Genomic DNA, 17,830 nt, shown 5'->3' with positions numbered 1-17,830 from the left:
AGAGAGAGGGAAGGTGAGGAAAGAGACAGAGGGAAGTTGAGGAAAGAGAGAGAGGGAACGTGAGGAAAGAGAGAGAGGGAAGGTGAGGAAAGAGAGAGAGGGAAGGTGGTCAGAGAGAGAGAGAGGGTAGGTGAGCAGAGAGAGAGAGGGACGGTGAGCAGAGAGAGAGGGATGGTGAGCAGAGAGCAAGGGAATGTGGGCAGAGAGAGAGGGAAGGTGGGCAGAGAGAGAGGGATGGTGGGCAGAGAGAGAGGGAAGGTGGGCAGAGAGAGAGGGAAGGTGGGCAGAGAGAGAGGGAAGATGGGCAGAGAGAGAGGGAAGGTGGGCAGAGAGAGGGAAGGTGGGCAGAGAGAGAGGGAAGGTGGGCAGAGAGAGAGGGAAGGTGGGCAGAGAGAGAGGGAAGGTGGGGAGGGAGAGAGGGAAGGTGGGCAGAGAGAGAGGGAAGGTGGGCAGAGAGAGAGGGAATGTGGGCAGAGAGAGAGGAAAGGTGAGTAGAGAGAGAGATGGAAGGTGAGTACAGAGAGAGAGCGAGGGAGGGTGATGAGAGAGGGGGAAGGTGGGGTAAGAGAGAGAGAGGGAAGGTGAGGAAAGAGAGAGAGAGGGACGGTGAGGAAAGAGAGAGAGAGGGAAGGTGAGGAAAGAGAGAGAGGGAAGGTGAGGAAAGAGAGAGGGACGGTGAGGAAAGAGAGAGAGAGGGACGGTGAGGAAAGAGAGAGAAGGTGAGGAAAGAGAGAGGGAAGGTGAGGAAAGAGAGAGGGAAGGTGAGGAAAGAGAGAGGGAAGGTGAGGAAAGAGAGAGTGAGGGAAGGTGAGGAAAGAGAGAGGGAAGGTGAGGAAAGAGAGAGGGAAGGTGAGGAATGAGAGGGAAGGAGAGTAAAGAGAGGGAAGGCGAGGAAAGAGAGAGGGAAGGCGAGGAAAGAGAGGGAAGGTGAGGAAAGAGAGGGAAGGTGAGGAAAGAGAGAGAGAGGGAATGTGAGGAAAGAGAGAGAGAGAGAGGGAAGGTGAGGAAAGAGAGGGAAGGTGAGGAAAGAGAGAGAGAGGGGGAAGGTGAGCAGAGGGAGAGGGAAGGTGGGCAGAGAGGGCGAGGGAAGGTGGGCAGAGAGAGAGAGGGAAGGTGGGCAGAGAGAGAGAGAGGGAAGGTGGGCAGAGAGAGAGGGAAGGTGAGCAGAGAGAGAGGGATGGTGAGCAGAGAGAGAGGGAAGGTGGGCAGAGAGAAAGGGAAGGTGGGCAGAGAGAGAGGGAAGGTGGGCAGAGAGAGAGGGAAGGTGGGCAGAGAGAGAGGGAAGGTGGGCAGAGAGAGGGGGAAGGTGGGCAGAGAGAGGGGGAAGGTGGGCAGAGAGAGAGGGAAGGTGGGCAGAGAGAGGGAAGGTAGGCAGAGAGAGAGGGAAGGAATGTGGGCAGAGAGAGGGAATGTGGGCTGAGAGAGAGGGAAGGTGGGCAGAGAGAGAGGGAAGGTGGGCAGAGAGAGAGAGAGAGAGGGGAAGGTGGGCAGAGAGAGAGCGAGGGAAGGTGGGCAGAGAGAGAGAGGGAAGGTGGGCAGAGAGAGAGGGAAGGTGGGCAGAGAGAGCGAAGGAAGTTGGGCAGAGAGAGAGAGAGGGAGGGTGAGCAGAGAGAGAGGGAAGATGAGCAGAGAGAGGGAAGGTGGGCAGAGAGCGAAGGTGGGCAGAGTGAGAGGGAAGGTGGGCAGAGGGAGAGAGCTAGGGAAGGTGATGAGAGAGGGGGAAGGTGGGGAAAGAGAGAGGTAAGGTAAGGAAAGAGAGAGGGAAGGTGCGGAAAGAGAGGTAAGGTGAGCAGAGAGAGAGGGAAGGTGGGCAGAGAGAGAGGTAAGGTGGGCAGAGTGAGAGGGAAGGTGGGCAGAGAGAGGGAAGGTGGGCAGAGAGAGAGAAGGAAGGTGGGCAGAGAGAGAGAGAGAGAGAGGGAAGGTGAGCAGAGAGAGAGGGAAGGTGAGCAGAGAGGGAGGGAAGGTGAGCAGAGAGAGAGGGAAGGTGGGCAGAGAGAGAGGGAAGGTGCGCAGAGAGAGAGGGAAGGTGGGCAGAGAGAGAGGGAAGGTGCACAGAGAGAGAGAGGGAAGGTGGGCAGAGAGAGGGAGAGAGGGAAGGTGGGCAGAGAGAGAGAGGGAAGGTGAGCAGAGAGAGAGGGAAGGTGGGCAGAGAGAGAGGGAAGGTGGGCAGAGAGAGAGAGCGAGGTAAGGTGATGAGAGAGGGGGAAGGTTGGGTAAGAGAGAGGGGGAAGTTGGGGAAGGAGAGAGGGAAGGGAAGGAAAGAGAGAGGGAAGGTGAGGAAAGAGAGAGGGAAGGTGAGGAAAGAGAGAGGGAAGGTGAGGAAAGAGAGAGGGAAGGTAAGGGAAGGGAGAGAGAGAGGGAAGGAAAGGGAGAGAGAGGGAAGGTGAGGAAAGAGAGAGGGAAGGTGAGGAAAGAGAGAGGGAAGGTGAGGAAAGAGAGAGAGGGAAGGTGAGGAAAGAGAGGGAAGGTGAGGAAAGAGAGGGAAGGCGAGGAAAGAGAGAGGGAAGGCGAGGAAAGAGAGGGAAGGTGAGGAAAGAGAGGGAAGGTGAGGAAAGAGAGAGAGAGGGAAGGTGAGGAAAGAGAGAGAGAGAGAGAGGGAAGTTGAGGAAAGAGAGAGAGGGAAGGTGAGGAAAGAGGGAAGGTGAGGAAAGAGAGAGAGAGGGGTAAGGTGAGCAGAGGGAGAGGGAAGGTGGGCAGAGAGGGCGAGGGAAGGTGGGCAGAGAGAGAGAGGGAAGGTGGGCAGAGAGAGAGAGAGGGAAGGTGGGCAGAGAGAGAGGGAAGGTGAGCAGAGAGAGAGGGAAGGTGGGCAGAGAGAAAGGGAAGGTGGGCAGAGAGAGAGGGAAGGTGGGCAGAGAGAGAGGGAAGGTGGGCAGAGAGAGGGGGAAGGTGGGCAGAGAGAGGAGGAAGGTGGGCAGAGAGAGAGGGGAGGTGGGCAGAGAGAGGGAAGGTGGGCAGAGAGAGAGGGAAGGAATGTGGGCAGAGAGAGGGAATGTGGCCTGAGAGAGAGGGAAGGTGGGCAGAGAGAGAGGGAAGGTGGGCAGAGAGAGAGAGCGAGAGGGGGAAGGTGGGCAGAGAGAGAGCGAGGGAAGGTGGGCAGAGAGAGAGAGGGAAGGTGGGCAGAGAGTGAGGGAAGGTGGGCAGAGAGAGGGAAGGAAGTTGGGCAGAGAGAGAGAGAGGGAAGGTGAGCAGAGAGAGAGGGAAGATGAGCAGAGATAGGGAAGGTGGGCAGAGAGCGAAGGTGGGCAGAGTGAGAGGGAAGGTGGGCAGAGGAAGAGAGCTAGGGAAGGTGATGAGAGAGGGGGAAGGTGGGGTAAGAGAGGGGGAAGTTGGGGAAAGAGAGAGGGAAGGTAAGGAAAGAGAGAGGGAAGGTGAGGAAAGAGAGGTGAGGTGAGCAGAGAGAGAGGGAAGGTGGGCAGAGAGAGAGGGAAGGTGGGCAGAGAGAGAGGGAAGGTAGGCGGAGAGAGGGAAGGTGGGCAGAGAGAGGGAAGGTGGGCAGAGAGAGAGAAGGAAGGTGGGCAGAGAGAGAGAGAGAGAGGGAAGGTGAGCAGAGAGAGAGGGAAGGTGAGCAGAGAGAGAGGGAAGGTGAGCAGAGAGAGAGGGAAGGTGGGCAGAGATGGAAGGTGGGCAGAGGGAGAGGGAAGGTGGGCAGAGAGAGAGGGAAGGTGGGCAGAGAGGGGGAAGGTGGGCAGAGAGAGGGGGAAGGTGGGCAGAGAGAGAGGGAAGGTGGGCAGAGAGAGAGGGAAGGTGCACAGAGAGAGGGAAGGTGGGCAGAGAGAGAGAGAGAGGGAAGGTGGGTAGAGAGAGAGAGAGAGGGAAGGTGAGCAGAGAGAGAGGGATGGTGGGCAGAGAGAGAGGAAAGGTGGGCAGAGAGAGAGAGCGAGGTAAGGTGATGAGACAGGGGGAAGGTGGGGTAAGAGAGAGGGGGAAGTTGGGGAAAGAGAGAGGGAAGGTAAGGAAAGGGAGAGAGAGAGGGAAGGAAAGGGAGAGAGAGAGGGAAGGTGAGGAAAGAGAGAGGGAAGGTGAGGAAAGAGAGAGGGAAGGTGAGGAAAGAGAGAGAGGGAAGGTGAGGAAAGAGAGAGGGAAGGTGAGGAAAGAGAGAGGGAAGGTGAGGAAATAGAGGGAAGGTGAGGAAAGAGAGACGGAAGGTGAGGAAAGAGAGAGAGGGAAGGTGAGGAAAGAGAGAGGGAAGTTGAGGAAAGAGAGAGAGAGGAAAGGTGAGGAAAGAGAGAGAGGGAAGGTGAGGAAAGAGAGAGAGGGAAAGTGAGGAAAGAGACAGAGGGAAGTTGAGGAAATAGAGAGAGGGAACGTGAGGAAAGAGAGAGAGGGAAGGTGAGGAAAGAGAGAGAGAGGGAAGGTGAGGAAAGAGAGAGAGAGAGGGAAGGTGAGGAAAGAGAGAGAGAGAGGGAAGGTGAGGAAAGAGAGAGGGAAGGTCAGGAAAGAGAGGGAAGGTGAGGAAAGAGAGAGGGAAGGTGAGGAAAGAGAGAGGGAAGGTGAGGAAAGAGAGAGAAAGAGGGAAGGTGAGGAAAGAGAGAAGGAAGGTGAGGAAAGAGAGAGGGGAGTTGAGGAAAGAGAGAGAGGGGGAAGGTGAGGAAAGAGAGGGGGAAGGTGAGGAAATAGAGGGAAGGTGAGGAAAGAGAGACGGAAGGTGAGGAAAGAGAGAGAGGGAAGGTGAGGAAAGAGAGAGGGAAGTTGAGGAAAGAGAGAGAGAGGAAAGGTGAGGAAAGAGAGAGAGGGAAGGTGAGGAAAGAGAGAGAGGGAAGGTGAGGAAAGAGACAGAGGGAAGTTGAGGAAAGAGAGAGAGGGAACGTGAGGAAAGAGAGAGAGGGAAGGTGAGGAAAGAGAGAGAGAGGGAAGGTGAGGAAAGAGAGAGAGAGAGGGAAGGTGAGGAAAGAGAGAGAGAGAGGGAAGGTGAGGAAAGAGAGAGGGAAGGTCAGGAAAGAGAGGGAAGGTGAGGAAAGAGAGAGGGAAGGTGAGGAAAGAGAGAGGGAAGGTGAGGAAAGAGAGAGAAAGAGGGAAGGTGAGGAAAGAGAGAAGGAAGGTGAGGAAAGAGAGAGGGGAGTTGAGGAAAGAGAGAGAGGGGGAAGGTGAGGAAAGAGAGGGGGAAGGTGAGGAAAGAGAGAGAGGGAAGGTGAGGAAGGAGAGAGGGAAGTTGAGGAAAGAGAGAGAGAGGGAATGTGAGGAAAGAGAGACAGGGAAGTTGAGGAATGAGAGAGAGAGGGAAGGTGAGGAAAGAGAGAGAGAGGGAAGTTGAGGAAAGAGAGAGGGAAGTTGAGGAAAGTGAGAGCGAGGGAAGGAGAGCAGAGAGAGAGAGGGAAGATGGGCAGAGAGAGAGAGAGGGAAGGTGGGCAGAGAGAGAGAGGGATGGTGAGCAGAGAGAGGGAAGGTGGCAGAGAGAGAGGGAAGGTGGGCAGAGAGAGAGAGCGAGAGGGGGAAGGTGGGCAGAGAGAGAGCGAGGGAAGGTGGGCAGAGAGAGAGAGGGAAGGTGGGCAGAGAGTGAGGGAAGGTGGGCAGAGAGAGGGAAGGAAGTTGGGCAGAGAGAGAGAGAGGGAAGGTGAGCAGAGAGAGAGGGAAGATGAGCAGAGATAGGGAAGGTGGGCAGAGAGCGAAGGTGGGCAGAGTGAGAGGGAAGGTGGGCAGAGGAAGAGAGCTAGGGAAGGTGATGAGAGAGGGGGAAGGTGGGGTAAGAGAGGGGGAAGTTGGGGAAAGAGAGAGGGAAGGTAAGGAAAGAGAGAGGGAAGGTGAGGAAAGAGAGGTAAGGTGAGCAGAGAGAGAGGGAAGGTGGGCAGAGAGAGAGGGAAGGTGGGCAGAGAGAGAGGGAAGGTAGGCGGAGAGAGGGAAGGTGGGCAGAGAGAGGGAAGGTGGGCAGAGAGAGAGAAGGAAGGTGGGCAGAGAGAGAGAGAGAGAGGGAAGGTGAGCAGAGAGAGAGGGAAGGTGAGCAGAGAGAGAGGGAAGGTGAGCAGAGAGAGAGGGAAGGTGGGCAGAGATGGAAGGTGGGCAGAGGGAGAGGGAAGGTGTGCAGAGAGAGAGGGAAGGTGGGCAGAGAGGGGGAAGGTGGGCAGAGAGAGGGGGAAGGTGGGCAGAGAGAGAGGGAAGGTGGGCAGAGAGAGAGGGAAGGTGCACAGAGAGAGAGAGGGAAGGTGGGCAGAGAGAGAGAGAGAGGGAAGGTGGGTAGAGAGAGAGAGAGAGGAAAGGTGGGCAGAGAGAGAGAGCGAGGTAAGGTGATGAGACAGGGGGAAGGTGGGGTAAGAGAGAGGGGGAAGTTGGGGAAAGAGAGAGGGAAGGTAAGGAAAGAGAGAGGGAAGGTGAGGGAAGGTGACGAAAGAGAGAGGGAAGGTAAGGAAAGGGAGAGAGAGAGGGAAGGAAAGGGAGAGAGAGAGGGAGGTGAGGAAAGAGAGGGAAGGTGAGGAAAGAGAGAGGGAAGGTGAGGAAAGAGAGAGGGAAGGTGAGGAAAGAGAGAGAGGGAAGGTGAGGAAAGAGAGAGGGAAGGTGAGGAAAGAGAGAGGGAAGGTGAGGAAATAGAGGGAAGGTGAGGAAAGAGAGACGGAAGGTGAGGAAAGAGAGAGAGGGAAGGTGAGGAAAGAGAGAGGGAAGTTGAGGAAAGAGAGAGAGAGGAAAGGTGAGGAAAGAGGGACAGGGAAGGTGAGGAAAGAGAGAGAGGGAAGGTGAGGAAAGAGACAGAGGGAAGTTGAGGAAAGAGAGAGAGGGAACGTGAGGAAAGAGAGAGAGGGAAGGTGAGGAAAGAGAGAGAGAGGGGAGGTGAGGAAAGAGAGAGAGAGAGGGAAGGTGAGGAAAGAGAGAGAGAGAGGGAAGGTGAGGAAAGAGAGAGGGAAGGTCAGGAAAGAGAGGGAAGGTGAGGAAAGAGAGAGGGAAGGTGAGGAAAGAGAGAGGGAAGGTGAGGAAAGAGAGAGAAAGAGGGAAGGTGAGGAAAGAGAGAAGGAAGGTGAGGAAAGAGAGAGGGGAGTTGAGGAAAGAGAGAGAGGGGGAAGGTGAGGAAAGAGAGGGGGAAGGTGAGGAAAGAGAGAGAGGGAAGGTGAGGAAGGAGAGAGGGAAGTTGAGGAAAGAGAGAGAGAGGGAAGGTGAGGAAAGAGAGACAGGGAAGGTGAGGAATGAGAGAGAGAGGGAAGGTGAGGAAAGAGAGAGAGAGGGAAGTTGAGGAAAGAGAGAGGGAAGTTGAGGAAAGTGAGAGCGAGGGAAGGAGAGCAGAGAGAGAGAGGGAAGGTGGGCAGAGAGAGAGAGAGGGAAGGTGGGCAGAGAGAGAGAGGGAAGGTGAGCAGAGAGAGGGAAGGTGGGCAGAGAGAGAGGGAAGGTGAGCAGAGAAGAGAGGGAAGCTGAGCAGAGAGAGAGGGAAGGTGAGCCGAGAGAGAGGGAAGGTGGGCAGAGAGAGAGGGAAGCTGGGCAGAGAGAGGGAAGGTGGGCAGAGAGAGGGAAGGTGGGCAGAGAGAGAGAGGGAAGGTGGGCAGAGGGAGAAAGCGAGGGAAGGTGGGCAGAGAGGGAGAGAGGGAAGTTGGGCAGAGAGAGAGGGAAGGTGGGCAGAGAGAGAGAGAGGGAAGGTGGGCAGAGAGTGAGAGAGGGAAGGTGGGCAGAGAGAGAGAGAGGGTACGTGAGCAGAGAGAGAGGGAAGGTGAGCAGAGAGAGAGGGATGGTGAGCAGAGAGAGAGGGAAGGTGGGCAGAGAGAGAGGGAAGGTGGGCAGAGAGAGAGGGAAGGTGGGCAGAGAGAGAGGGAAGGTGGGCAGAGAGAGAGGGAAGGTGGGCAGAGAGAGAGGGAAGGTGGGCAGAGAGAGAGGGAAGGTGGGCAGAGAGAGAGGGAAGGTGGGCAGAGAGAGAGGGAAGGTGGGCAGAGAGAGAGATGGAAGGTGAGTACAGAGAGAGAGCGAGGGAAGGTGATGAGAGAGGGGGAAGGTGGGGTAAGAGAGAGAGAGGGAAGGTGAGGAAAGACAGAGAGTGAAGGTGAGGAAAGAGAGAGGGACGGTGAGGAAAGAGAGAGAGAGGGAAGGTGAGGAAAGCGAGAGGGAAGGTGAGGAAAGAGAGGGAAGGAGAGGAAAGAGAGAGGGAAGGTGAGGAAAGAGAGGGGGAAGGTGAGGAAAGAGAGAGAGGGAAGGTGAGGAAAGAGAGAGAGAGGGAAGGTGAGGAAAGAGAGAGGGAAGGCGAGGAAAGAGAGGGAAGGCGAGGAAAGAGAGGGAAGGCGAGGAAAGAGAGGGAAGGTGAGGAAAGGCGAGGAATGAGAGGGAAGGCGAGGAAAGAGAGGGAAGGTGAGGAAAGAGAGAGAGAGGGAAGTTGAGGAAAGAGAGAGAGGGAAGGTGAGGAAAGAGAGGGAAGGTGAGGAAAGAGAGAGAGTGGGAAGGTGAGCAGAGAGAGAGAGGGAATGTGGGCAGATGGAGAGGGAAGGTGGGCAGAGAGAGGGCGAGGGAAGGTGGGCAGAGAGAGAGAGGGAAGGTGGGCAGAGAGAGAGAGAGGGAAGGTGGGCAGAGAGAGAGGGCAGGTGGGCAGAGAGAGAGGGCAGGTGAGCAGAGAGAGAAGGAAGGTGAGCAGAGAGAGAGGGAAGGTGGGCAGAGAGAGAGGGAAGGTGGGCAGAGAGAGAGGGAAGGTGGGCAGAGAGTGAGGGAAGGTGGGCAGAGAGAGGGGAAGGTGGGCAGAGAGAGAGGGAAGGTGGGCAGAGAGAGGGAAGGTGGGCAGAGAGAGAGGGAAGGAATGTGGGCAGAGAGAGAGAGAATGTATGCAGAGAGAGAGGGAATGTGTGCAGAGAGAGAGGGAAGGTGGGCAGAGAGAGAGGGAAGGTGGGCAGAGAGAGAGAGAGGGGGAAGGTGGGCAGAGAGAGAGCGAGGGAAGGTGGGCAGAGAGAGAGAGGGAAGGTGGGCAGAGAGAGAGGGAAGGTGGGCAGAGAGAGAGGGAAGGTGGGCAGAGAGTGAGAGGGAAGGTGAGCAGAGAGAGAGGGAAGGTGGGCAGAGAGGGAAGGTGGGCAGAGAGAGAGGGAAGGTGGGCAGAGGGAGAGAGCGAGGGAAGGTGATGAGAGAGGGGGAAGGTGGGGTAAGAGAGAGGGAAGGTAAGGAAAGAGAGAGGGAAGGTGAGCAGAGAGAGTGGGAAGGTGAGCAGAGAGAGAGGGAAGGTGAGCCGAGAGAGAGGGAAGGTGAGCAGAGAGAGAGGGAAGGTGGGCAGAGAGAGAGGGAAGGTGGGCAAAGAGAGAGGGAAGGTGGGCAGAGAGAGGGAAGGTGGGCAGAGAGAGGGAGAGGGAAGGTGGGCTGAGAGAGAGAAGGAAGTTGGGCAGAGAGAGAGAGAGAGGGAAGGTGAGCAGAGAGAGAGGGAAGGTGAGCAGGGAAGGTGGGCAGAGAGAGAGGGAAGGTGGGCAGAGAGAGAGGGAAGGTGGGCAGAGAGAGAGGGAAGGTGGGCAGAGAGAGAGGGAAGGTGGGCAGAGAGAGAGGGAAGGTGGGCAGAGAGAGAGGGAAGGTGGGCAGAGAGAGAGGGAAGGTGGGCAGAGAGAGAGGGAAGGTGAGCAGAGAGAGAGGGAAGGTGAGCAGAGAGAGAGGGAAGGTGAGCAGAGAGAGAGGGAAGGTGAGCAGAGAGAGATGGAAGGTGAGTAGAGAGAGAGAGCGAGGGAAGGTGATGAGAGAGGGGGAAGGTGGGGTAAGAGAGAGAGAGGGAAGGTGAGGAAAGAGAGAGGGAAGGTGAGGAAAGAGAGAGGGACGGTGAGGAAAGAGAGAGAGAGGGAAGGTGAGGAAAGAGAGAGGGAAGGTGAGGAAAGAGAGAGGGAAGGTGAGGAAAGAGAGGGAAGGTGAGGAAAGAGAGAGGGAAGGCGAGGAAAGAGAGGGAAGGTGAGGAAAGAGAGGGAAGGTGAGGAAAGAGAGGGAAAGTGAGTAAAGAGAGGGAAGGTAAGGAAAGAGAGAGAGAGGGAAGGTGAGGAAAGAGAGAGAGAGGGAATGTGAGGAAAGAGAGAGAGAGGGAAGGTGAGGAAAGAGAGAGAGGGAATGTGGGCAGAGGGAGAGGGAAGGTGGGCAGAGAGAGGGCGAGGGAAGGTGGGCAGAGAGAGAGAGGGAAGGTGAGCAGAGAACAGAGGGAAGCTGAGCAGAGAGGGGGACGGTGAGCAGAGAGAGAGGGAAGGTGGGCAGAGAGAGAGGGAAGGTGGGCAGAGAGACGGGGAAGGTGGGCAGAGAGAGAGGGAAGGTGGGCAGAGAGAGAGGGAAGGAAGTTGGGCAGAGAGAGAGGGAAGGTGGGCAGAGAGAGAGGGAAGGTGGGCAGAGAGAGAGGGAAGGTGGGCAGAGAGAGAGGGAAGGTGGGCAGAGAGAGAGCGAGGGAAGGTGGGCACAGAGAGAGGGAAGGTGGGCACAGAGAGAGGGAAGGTGGGCAGAGAGAGATGGAAGGTGGGCAGAGAGAGAGGGAAGGAGGGCAGAGAGAGAGGAAAGTTGAGTAGAGAGAGAGATGGAAGGTGAGTACAGAGAGAGAGCGAGGGAGGGTGATGAGAGAGGGGGAAGGTGGGGTAAGAGAGCGAGAGGGAAGGTGAGGAAAGAGAGAGGGAAGGTGAGGAAAGAGAGAGGGAAGGTAAGGAAAGGGATAGAGAGAGGGAAGGTGCGGAAAGCGAGAGGGAAGGTGAGGAAAGAGAGAGGCAAGGTGATGAAAGAGAGAGGGAAGGTGAGGAAAGAGAGAGGGGGAAGGTGAGGAAAGAGAGAGGGAAGGTGAGGAAAGAGAGAGGGAAGGTGAGGAAAGAGAGGGAAGGTGAGGGAAGGCGAGGAAAGAGAGAGGGAAGGTGAGGAAAGAGAGGGAAGGTGAGGAAAGAGAGGGAAGGTGAGGAAAGAGAGAGAGAGGGAAGGTGAGGAAAGAGAGAGAGAGAGAGGGAATGTGGGCAGAGGGAGAGGGAAGGTGGGCAGAGAGGGCAAGGGAAGGTGGGCAGAGAGAGAGAGCGAAGGTGGGCAGAGAGAGAGAGGGAAGGTGGGCAGAGAGCGAGGGAAGGTGAGCAGAGAGAGTGAAGGTGAGCAGAGAGAGAGAGAAGGTGAGCAGAGAGAGAGGGAAGGTGAGCAGAGAGAGAGGGAAGGTGGGCAGAGAGAGGGAAGGTGGGCAGAGAGAGAGGGAAGGTTGGCAGAGAGAGGGGGAAGGTGGGCAGAGAGAGAGGGAAGGTGGGCAGAGAGAGGGAAGGTGGGCAGAGAGAGAGGGAAGGTGGGCAGAGATTGAGGGAAGGTGGGCAGAGAGAGTGAAGGTGGGCAGAGAGAGAGAGAGGGGGAAGGTGGGCAGAGAGAGAGCGAGGGAAGGTGGGCAGAGAGAGAGAAGGAAGGTGGGCAGAGAGAGAGAGAGGGAAGGTGAGCAGAGAGAGGGAAGGTGAGCAAAGAGAGGGAAGGTGATGAGAGAGGGGGAAGGTGGGGTAAGAGAGAGAGGGGGAAGTTGGGGAAAGTGAGAGGGAAGGTAAGGAAAGAGCGAGGGAAGGTGAGGAAAGAGAGAGGGAAGGTGAGCAGAGATAGAGGGAAGGTGAGCCGAGAGAGAGGGAAGGTGAGCCGAGAAAGAGGGAAGGTGGGCAGAGAGAGAGGGATGTTGGGCAGAGAGAGGGAAGGTGGGCAGAGAGAGAGAGAGGGAAGTTGGGCAGAGAGAGAGAAGGAAGGTGGGCAGAGAGAGAGAGAGGGAAGGTGAGCAGAGAGAGAGGGAAGGTGAGCAGAGAGAGAGGGAAGGTGGGCAGAGAGGGAGGGTGGGCAGAGAGAGAGGGAAGGTTGGCAGAGAGAGAGGGAAGGTGGGCAGAGAGAGAGGGAAGGTGGGCAGAGAGAGAGGAGAGGTGAGCAGAGAGAGAGATGGAAGGTGAGTAGAGAGAGAGCAAGGGAAGGTGATGAGAGAGGGGGAAGGTGGGCAGAGAGAGAGGGAAGGTGGGCAGAGAGAGAGGGAAGGTGCACAGAGAGAGAGGGAAGGTGGGCAGAGACGGAAGGTGGGCAGAGAGAGAGGGAAGGTGGGCAGAGAGAGAGAGCGAGGGAAGGTGATGAGAGAGGGGGAAGGTGGGCTAAGAGAGAGAGGGAAGGTTGGCAGAGAGAGAGGGAAGGTGGGCAGAGAGAGAGGGAAGGTGGGCAGAGAGAGAGGAGAGGTGAGCAGAGAGAGAGATGGAAGGTGAGTAGAGAGAGAGCAAGGGAAGGTGATGAGAGAGGGGGAAGGTGGGCAGAGAGAGAGGGAAGGTGGGCAGAGAGAGAGGGAAGGTGCACAGAGAGAGAGGGAAGGTGGGCAGAGACGGAAGGTGGGCAGGGCGAGAGGGAAGCTGGGCAGAGAGAGACAGCGAGGGAAGGTGATGAGAGAGGGGGAAGGTGGGCTAAGAGAGAGAGGGGGAAGTTGGGGAAAGAGAGAGAGAGGGAAGGTGAGGAAAGAGAGAGGGAAGGTGAGGAAAGAGAGAGAGAGGGAAGGTGAGGAAAGACAGAGGGAAGGTGAGGAGGAGAGAGGGAAGGTGAGGAGAGAGAGAGGGAAGGTGAGGAAAGAGAGAGAGGGGGAAGGTGAGGAAAGAGAGACAGGGAAGGTGAGGAAAGAGAGAGAGAGGGAAGGTGAGGAAAGAGAGAGAGAGGGAAGGTGAGGAAAGAGAGAGGGAAGGTGAGGAAAGAGAGAGGGACGGTGAGGAAAGAGAGAGAGAGGGAAGGTGAGGAAAGCGAGAGGGAAGGTGAGGAATGCGAGAGGGAAGGTGAGGAAAGAGAGAGGGAAGGTGAGGAAAGAGAGGGAAGGTGACGAAAGAGAGGGAAGGTGAGGAAAGAGAGAGGGAAGGCGAGGAAAGAGAGGGAAGGCGCGGGAAGGTGAGGAAAGAGAGGGAAAGTGAGGAAAGAGAGGGAAGGTGAGGAAAGAGAGAGAGAGGGAAGGTGAGGAAAGAGAGAGAGAGGGAAGGTGAGGAAAGAGAGAGAGGGAATGTGGGCAGAGGGGGAGGGAAGGTGGGCAGAGAGAGGGCGAGGGAAGGTGGGCAGAGAGAGAGGGAAGGTGAGCAGAGAACAGAGGGAAGCTGAGCAGTGAGGGGGATGGTGAGCAGAGAGAGAGGGAAGGTGAGCAGAGAGAGAGGGAATGTGGGCAGAGAGAGAGGGAATGTGGGCAGAGAGAGAGGGAAGGTGGGCAGACAGAGAGGGAAGGTGAGCAGAGAGAGGGGGAAGGTGGGCAGAGAGAGAGGGAAGGTGGGCAGAGAGAGGGAAGGTGGGCAGAGAGAGGGAAGGTGGGCAGAGAGAGAGGGAAGGAAGGTGGGCAGAGAGAGAGGGAAGGTGGGCAGAGAGAGAGGGAAGGTGGGCAGAGAGAGAGAGGGGGAAGGTGGGCAGAGAGAGAGCGAGGGAATGTGGGCACAGAGAGAGGGAAGGTGGGCAGAGAGAGAGAAGGAAGGTGGGCAGGGAGAGAGAGAGGGAAGCTGAGCAGAGAGAGAGGGAAGGTGAGCAGAGAGAGGGAAAGTGGGCAGAGAGGGAAGCTGGGCAGAGAGAGAGGGAAGGTGGGCAGAGGGAGAGAGCGAGGGAAGGTGATGAGAGAGGGGGAAGGTGGGGTAAGAGAGAAAGGGGGAAGTTGGGGAAAGAGAGAGGGAAGGTAAGGAAAGAGAGACGGAAGGTGAGCAGAGAGAGAGGGAAGGTGAGCAGAGAGAGAGGGAAGGTGGGCAGAGAGGGAAGGTGGGCAGAGAGAGAGAGGGAAGGTGGGCAGAGAGAGAGGGAATGTGGGCAGAGAGAGGGGGAAGGTGGGCAGAGAGAGAGGGAAGGTGGGCAGAGAGAGAGGGAAGGTGAGCAGAGAGAGAGGGAAGGTGGGCAGAGAGAGAGAGCGAGGGAAGGTGATGAGAGAGGGGAAAGGTGGGGTAAGAGAGAGATGGGGAAGTTGGGGAAAGAGAGAGGGAAGGTAAGGAAAGAGAGAGGGAAGGTGAGGAAAGAGAGAGGGAAGGTGAGGAAAGAGAGAGGGAAGGTAAGGAAAGGGAGAGAGAGAGGGAAGGTGAGGAAAGAGAGAGGGAAGGTGAGGAAAGAGAGAGAGGGATGGTAAGGAGAGAGAGAGGGAAGGTGAGGAAAGAGAGAGAGGGAAGGTGAGGAAAGAGAGAGGGAAGGTGAGGAAAGAGAGAGGGAAGGTGAGGAAAGAGAGAGGGAAGGTGAGGAAAGAGAGAGGGAAGGTGAGGAAAGAGAGAGGGAAGGTGAGGAAAGAGAGAGGGAAGGTGAGGAAAGAGAGAGTGAAGGTGAGGAAAGAGAGAGGGAAGGTGAGGAAAGAGAGAGAGGGAAGGTGAGGAAAGAGAGAGAGGGAAGGTGAGGAAAGAGGGAGAGAGGGAAGGCGAGGAAAGAGAGAGGGAAGGTGAGGAAAGAGGGAAGGTGAGGAAAGAGTGTGGGAAGGTGAGGAAAGAGAGAGGGAAGGTGAGGAAAGAGAGAAGGAAGGTGAGGAAAGAGAGGGAAAGAGAAAGGGGGAAGGTGAGGAAAGAGAGTGAGGGAAGGTGAGGAAAGAGAGGGAAGGTGAGGAAAGAGAGAAGGAAGGTGAGGAAAGAGAGGGGAAGATAGAGAGGGAAGGTGAGGAAAGAGAAAGAGGGAAGGTGGGGAAAGAGAGAGAGGGAAGGTGAGGAAAGAGAGAGGGAAGGTGAGGAAAGAGAGAGAGAGGGAAGGTGAGGAAAGAGAGAGAGGGAAGGTGAGGAAAGAGAGAGGGAAGGTGAGGAAAGAGAGAGAGAGGGAAGGTGAGGAAAGAGAGAGGGAAGGTGAGGAAAGAGAGAGAGAGAGGGAAGGTGAGGAAAGAGAGGGGGAAGGTGAATGCAGGTGAGGAAAGAGAGAGGGATGGTGAGGAAAGAGAGAGAGGGAAGGTGAGGAAAGAGAGAGAGGGATGGTGAGGAAAGAGAGAGAGGGAAGGTGAGGAAAGAGAGAGAGGGAAGGAGAGGAAAGAGAGAGAGGGAAGGTGAGGAAAGAGAGAGAGGGAAAGTGAGGAAAGAGAGAGAGAGGGGAGGTGAGGAAAGAGAGAGGGGTGAGGAAAGAGAGCGAGAGGGAAGGTGAGGAAAGAGAGGGAAGGTGAGGAAAGAGAGAGGGAAGGTGAGGAAAAAGAGAGGGAAGGTGAGGAAAGAGAGTGAAGGTGTGGAAAGAGAGGGAAGGTGAGGAAAGAGAGAGGGAAGGTGAGGAAAGAGAGAGAGAGGGGGAAGGTGTGGAAAGAGAGAGAGAGGGAAGGCGAGGAAAGAGAGAGAGAGAGAAGGAGAGGAAAGAGAGAGGGAAGGTGAGGAAAGAGAGGGGGAAGGTGAGGAAAGAGAGAGGGAAGGTGAGTAAAGAGAGAGAGGGGGAAGGTGAGGAAAGAGAGAGGGGGAAGGTGAGGAAAGTGAGTGAGAGGGAAGGTGAGCAAAGAGAGAGAGAGGGAAGGTGAGGAAAGAGAGAGAGGGAAGGTGAGGAAAGAGAGATGAGAGGGAAGGTAAGGAAAGAGAGAGGGAAGGTGAGGAAAGAGAGAGAGGGAAGGTGATGAAAGACAGAGAGGAAAGGTGATGAAAGAGAGAGAGGGATGGTGAGGATAGAGAGAGAGAGGGAAGGTGAGGAAAGAGAGAGAGGGAAGGTGAAGAAAGAGAGAGGGAAGGTGAGGAAAGAGAGAGAGAGCGGGAAGGTGAGGAAAGAGAGAGAGGGAAGGTGAGGTAAGAGAGAGGGAAGGTGAGGAAAGAGAGAGGGAAGGTGGGCAGAGAGAGAGGGTAGGTGAGCAGAGAGAGAGGGAAGGTGAGCAGAGAGAGAGGGATGGTGAGCAGAGAGCAAGGGAAGGTGGGCAGAGAGAGAGGGAAGGTGGGCAGAGAGAGAGGGAAGGTGGGCAGAGAGAGAGGAATGGTGAGTAGAGAGAGAGATGGAAGGTGAGTACAGAGAGAGAGTGAGGGATGCTGATGAGAGAGGGGGAAGGTGGGGTAAGAGAGAGAGAGGGAAGGTGAGGAAAGAGAGAGAGGGAAGGTGAGGAAAGAGAGAGGGAAGATGAGGAAAGAGAGAGGGAAGGTAAGGAAAGGGATAGAGAGAGGGAAGGTGAGGAAAGCGAGAGGGAAGGTGAGGAAAGAGAGAGGGAAGGTGAGGAAAGAGAGAGAGGGGGAAGGTGAGGAAAGAGAGAGGGAAGGTGAGTAAAGAGAGAGGGAAGGTGAGGAAAGAGAGAGAGGGAAGGTGAGGAAAGAGGGAGAGAGGGAAGGTAAGGAAAGAGAGGGGGAAGGTGAGGAAAGAGAGAGGGATGGTGAGGAAAGAGAGAAGGAAGGTGAGGAAAGAGAGAAGGAAGGTGAGGAAAGAGAGAGAGGGAAGGTGAGGAAAGAGAGAGAGGGAAGGTGAGGAAAGAGAGAGAGAGGGAAGGTGAGGAAAGAGAGAGAGAGGGAAGGTGAGGAAAGAGAGAGAGAGGGAAGGTGAGGAAAGAGAGAGAGAGGGAAGATGAGGAAAGAGAGAGAGAGGGAAGGTGAGGAAAGAGAGAGAGACGGAAGGTGATGAAAGAGAGAGAGGGGGAAGGTGAGGAAAGAGAGAGGGAAGGTGAGGAAAGAGAGAGGGAAGGTGAGGAAAGAGAGAGGGAAGGTGAGGAAAGAGAGAGAGGGAAGGTAAGGAAAGAGAGAGGGAAGGTGAGGAAAGAGAGAGGGAAGGTGGGCAGAGAGAGAGGGAAGGTGCACAGAGAGAGAGGGAAGGTGGGCAGAGAGAGAGGGAAGGTGAGGAAAGAGAGAGGGAAGGTGAGGAAAGAGAGAAGGAAGGTGAGGAAAGAGAGAGGGAAGGTGAGGAAAGAGAGAAGGAAGGTGAGGAAAGAGAGGGAGGTTGAGGAAAGAGAGGGGGAAGGTGAGGAAAGAGAGAGAGGGAAGGTGAGGAAAGAGAGGGAAGGTGAGGAAAAAGAGAGGGACGGTGAGGAAAGAGAGAAGGAAGGTGAGGAAAGAGAGGGAAGGTGAGGAAGGAGAAAGAGGGAAGGTGGGGAAAGAGAGAGAGGGAAGGTGAGGAAAGAGAGAGGGAAGGTGCGGAAAGAGAGAGAGGGAAGGTGAGGAAAGAGAGAAAGGGGGAAGGTGAGGAAAGAGAGAATGAATTTGAGGATAGAGAGAGAGGGAAGGTGAGGAAAGAGAGAGTGAAGGTGAGGAAAGAGAGAGATAGATAAGGTGAGGAAAGAGAGAGAGAGAGATGGTGAGGAAAGAGAGAGGGAAGGTGAGGAAAGAGAGAGGGAAGGTGAGGAAAGAGAGAGGGAAGGTGAGGAAAGAGCGGGAAGGTGAGGAAAGAGAGAGGGAAGGTGAGGAAAGAGAGGGAAGGTGAGGAAAGAGAGGGAAGGTGAGGAAAGAGAGAGGGAAGGTGAGGAAAGAGAGAGGGAAGGTGAGGAAAGAGAGAGGGAAGGTGAGGAAAGAGAGCGGGAAGGTGAGGAAAGAGAGGGAAGGTGAGGAAAGAGAGAGAGAGGGAAGGTGAGGAAAGAGAGAGGGAAGGTGAGGAAGAGAGAGAGAGGGAAGGTGAGGAAAGAGAGAGAGAGGGAAGGTGAGGAAAGAGAGAGAGAGGGAAGGTGAGGAAAGAGAGAGAGGGAAGGTGTGGAAAGAGAGAGGGAAGGTGAGGAAAGAGAGAGTGAAGGTGAGGAAAGAGAGAGGGACGGTGAGGAAAGAGAGAGGGAAGGTGACGAAAGAGAGAGAGGGAAGGTGAGGAAAGAGAGAGAGGGAAGGTGAGGAAAGAGAGAGAGGGGTAAGGTGAGGAAAGAGAGAGGGAAGGTGAGGAAAGAGAGGGAAGGTGAGGAAAGAGAGAGGGAAAGTGAGGAAAGAGAGAGAGAGGTAAGGTGAGGAAAGAGAGAGAGAGGGAAGGTGAGGAAAGGGAGAGGGAAGGTGAGGAAAGAGAGGGAAGGTGAGGAAAGAGAGAGAGAGGGAAGGTGAGGAAAGAGAGGGAGGGAAGATGATAGAGAGAGAGGGAAGGTGAGGAAAGAGAGAGAGAGGGAAGGTGAGGAAAGAGAGAGGGAAGGTGAGGAAAGAGA

Source organism: Somniosus microcephalus, chromosome 4 (assembly GCF_052327205.1).
Source record: "Somniosus microcephalus isolate GS21.2 chromosome 4, FLI_Smic_1.0, whole genome shotgun sequence".
NCBI lineage: Eukaryota > Metazoa > Chordata > Chondrichthyes > Squaliformes > Somniosidae > Somniosus > Somniosus microcephalus.
This window is presented reverse-complemented; position numbering follows the sequence as displayed.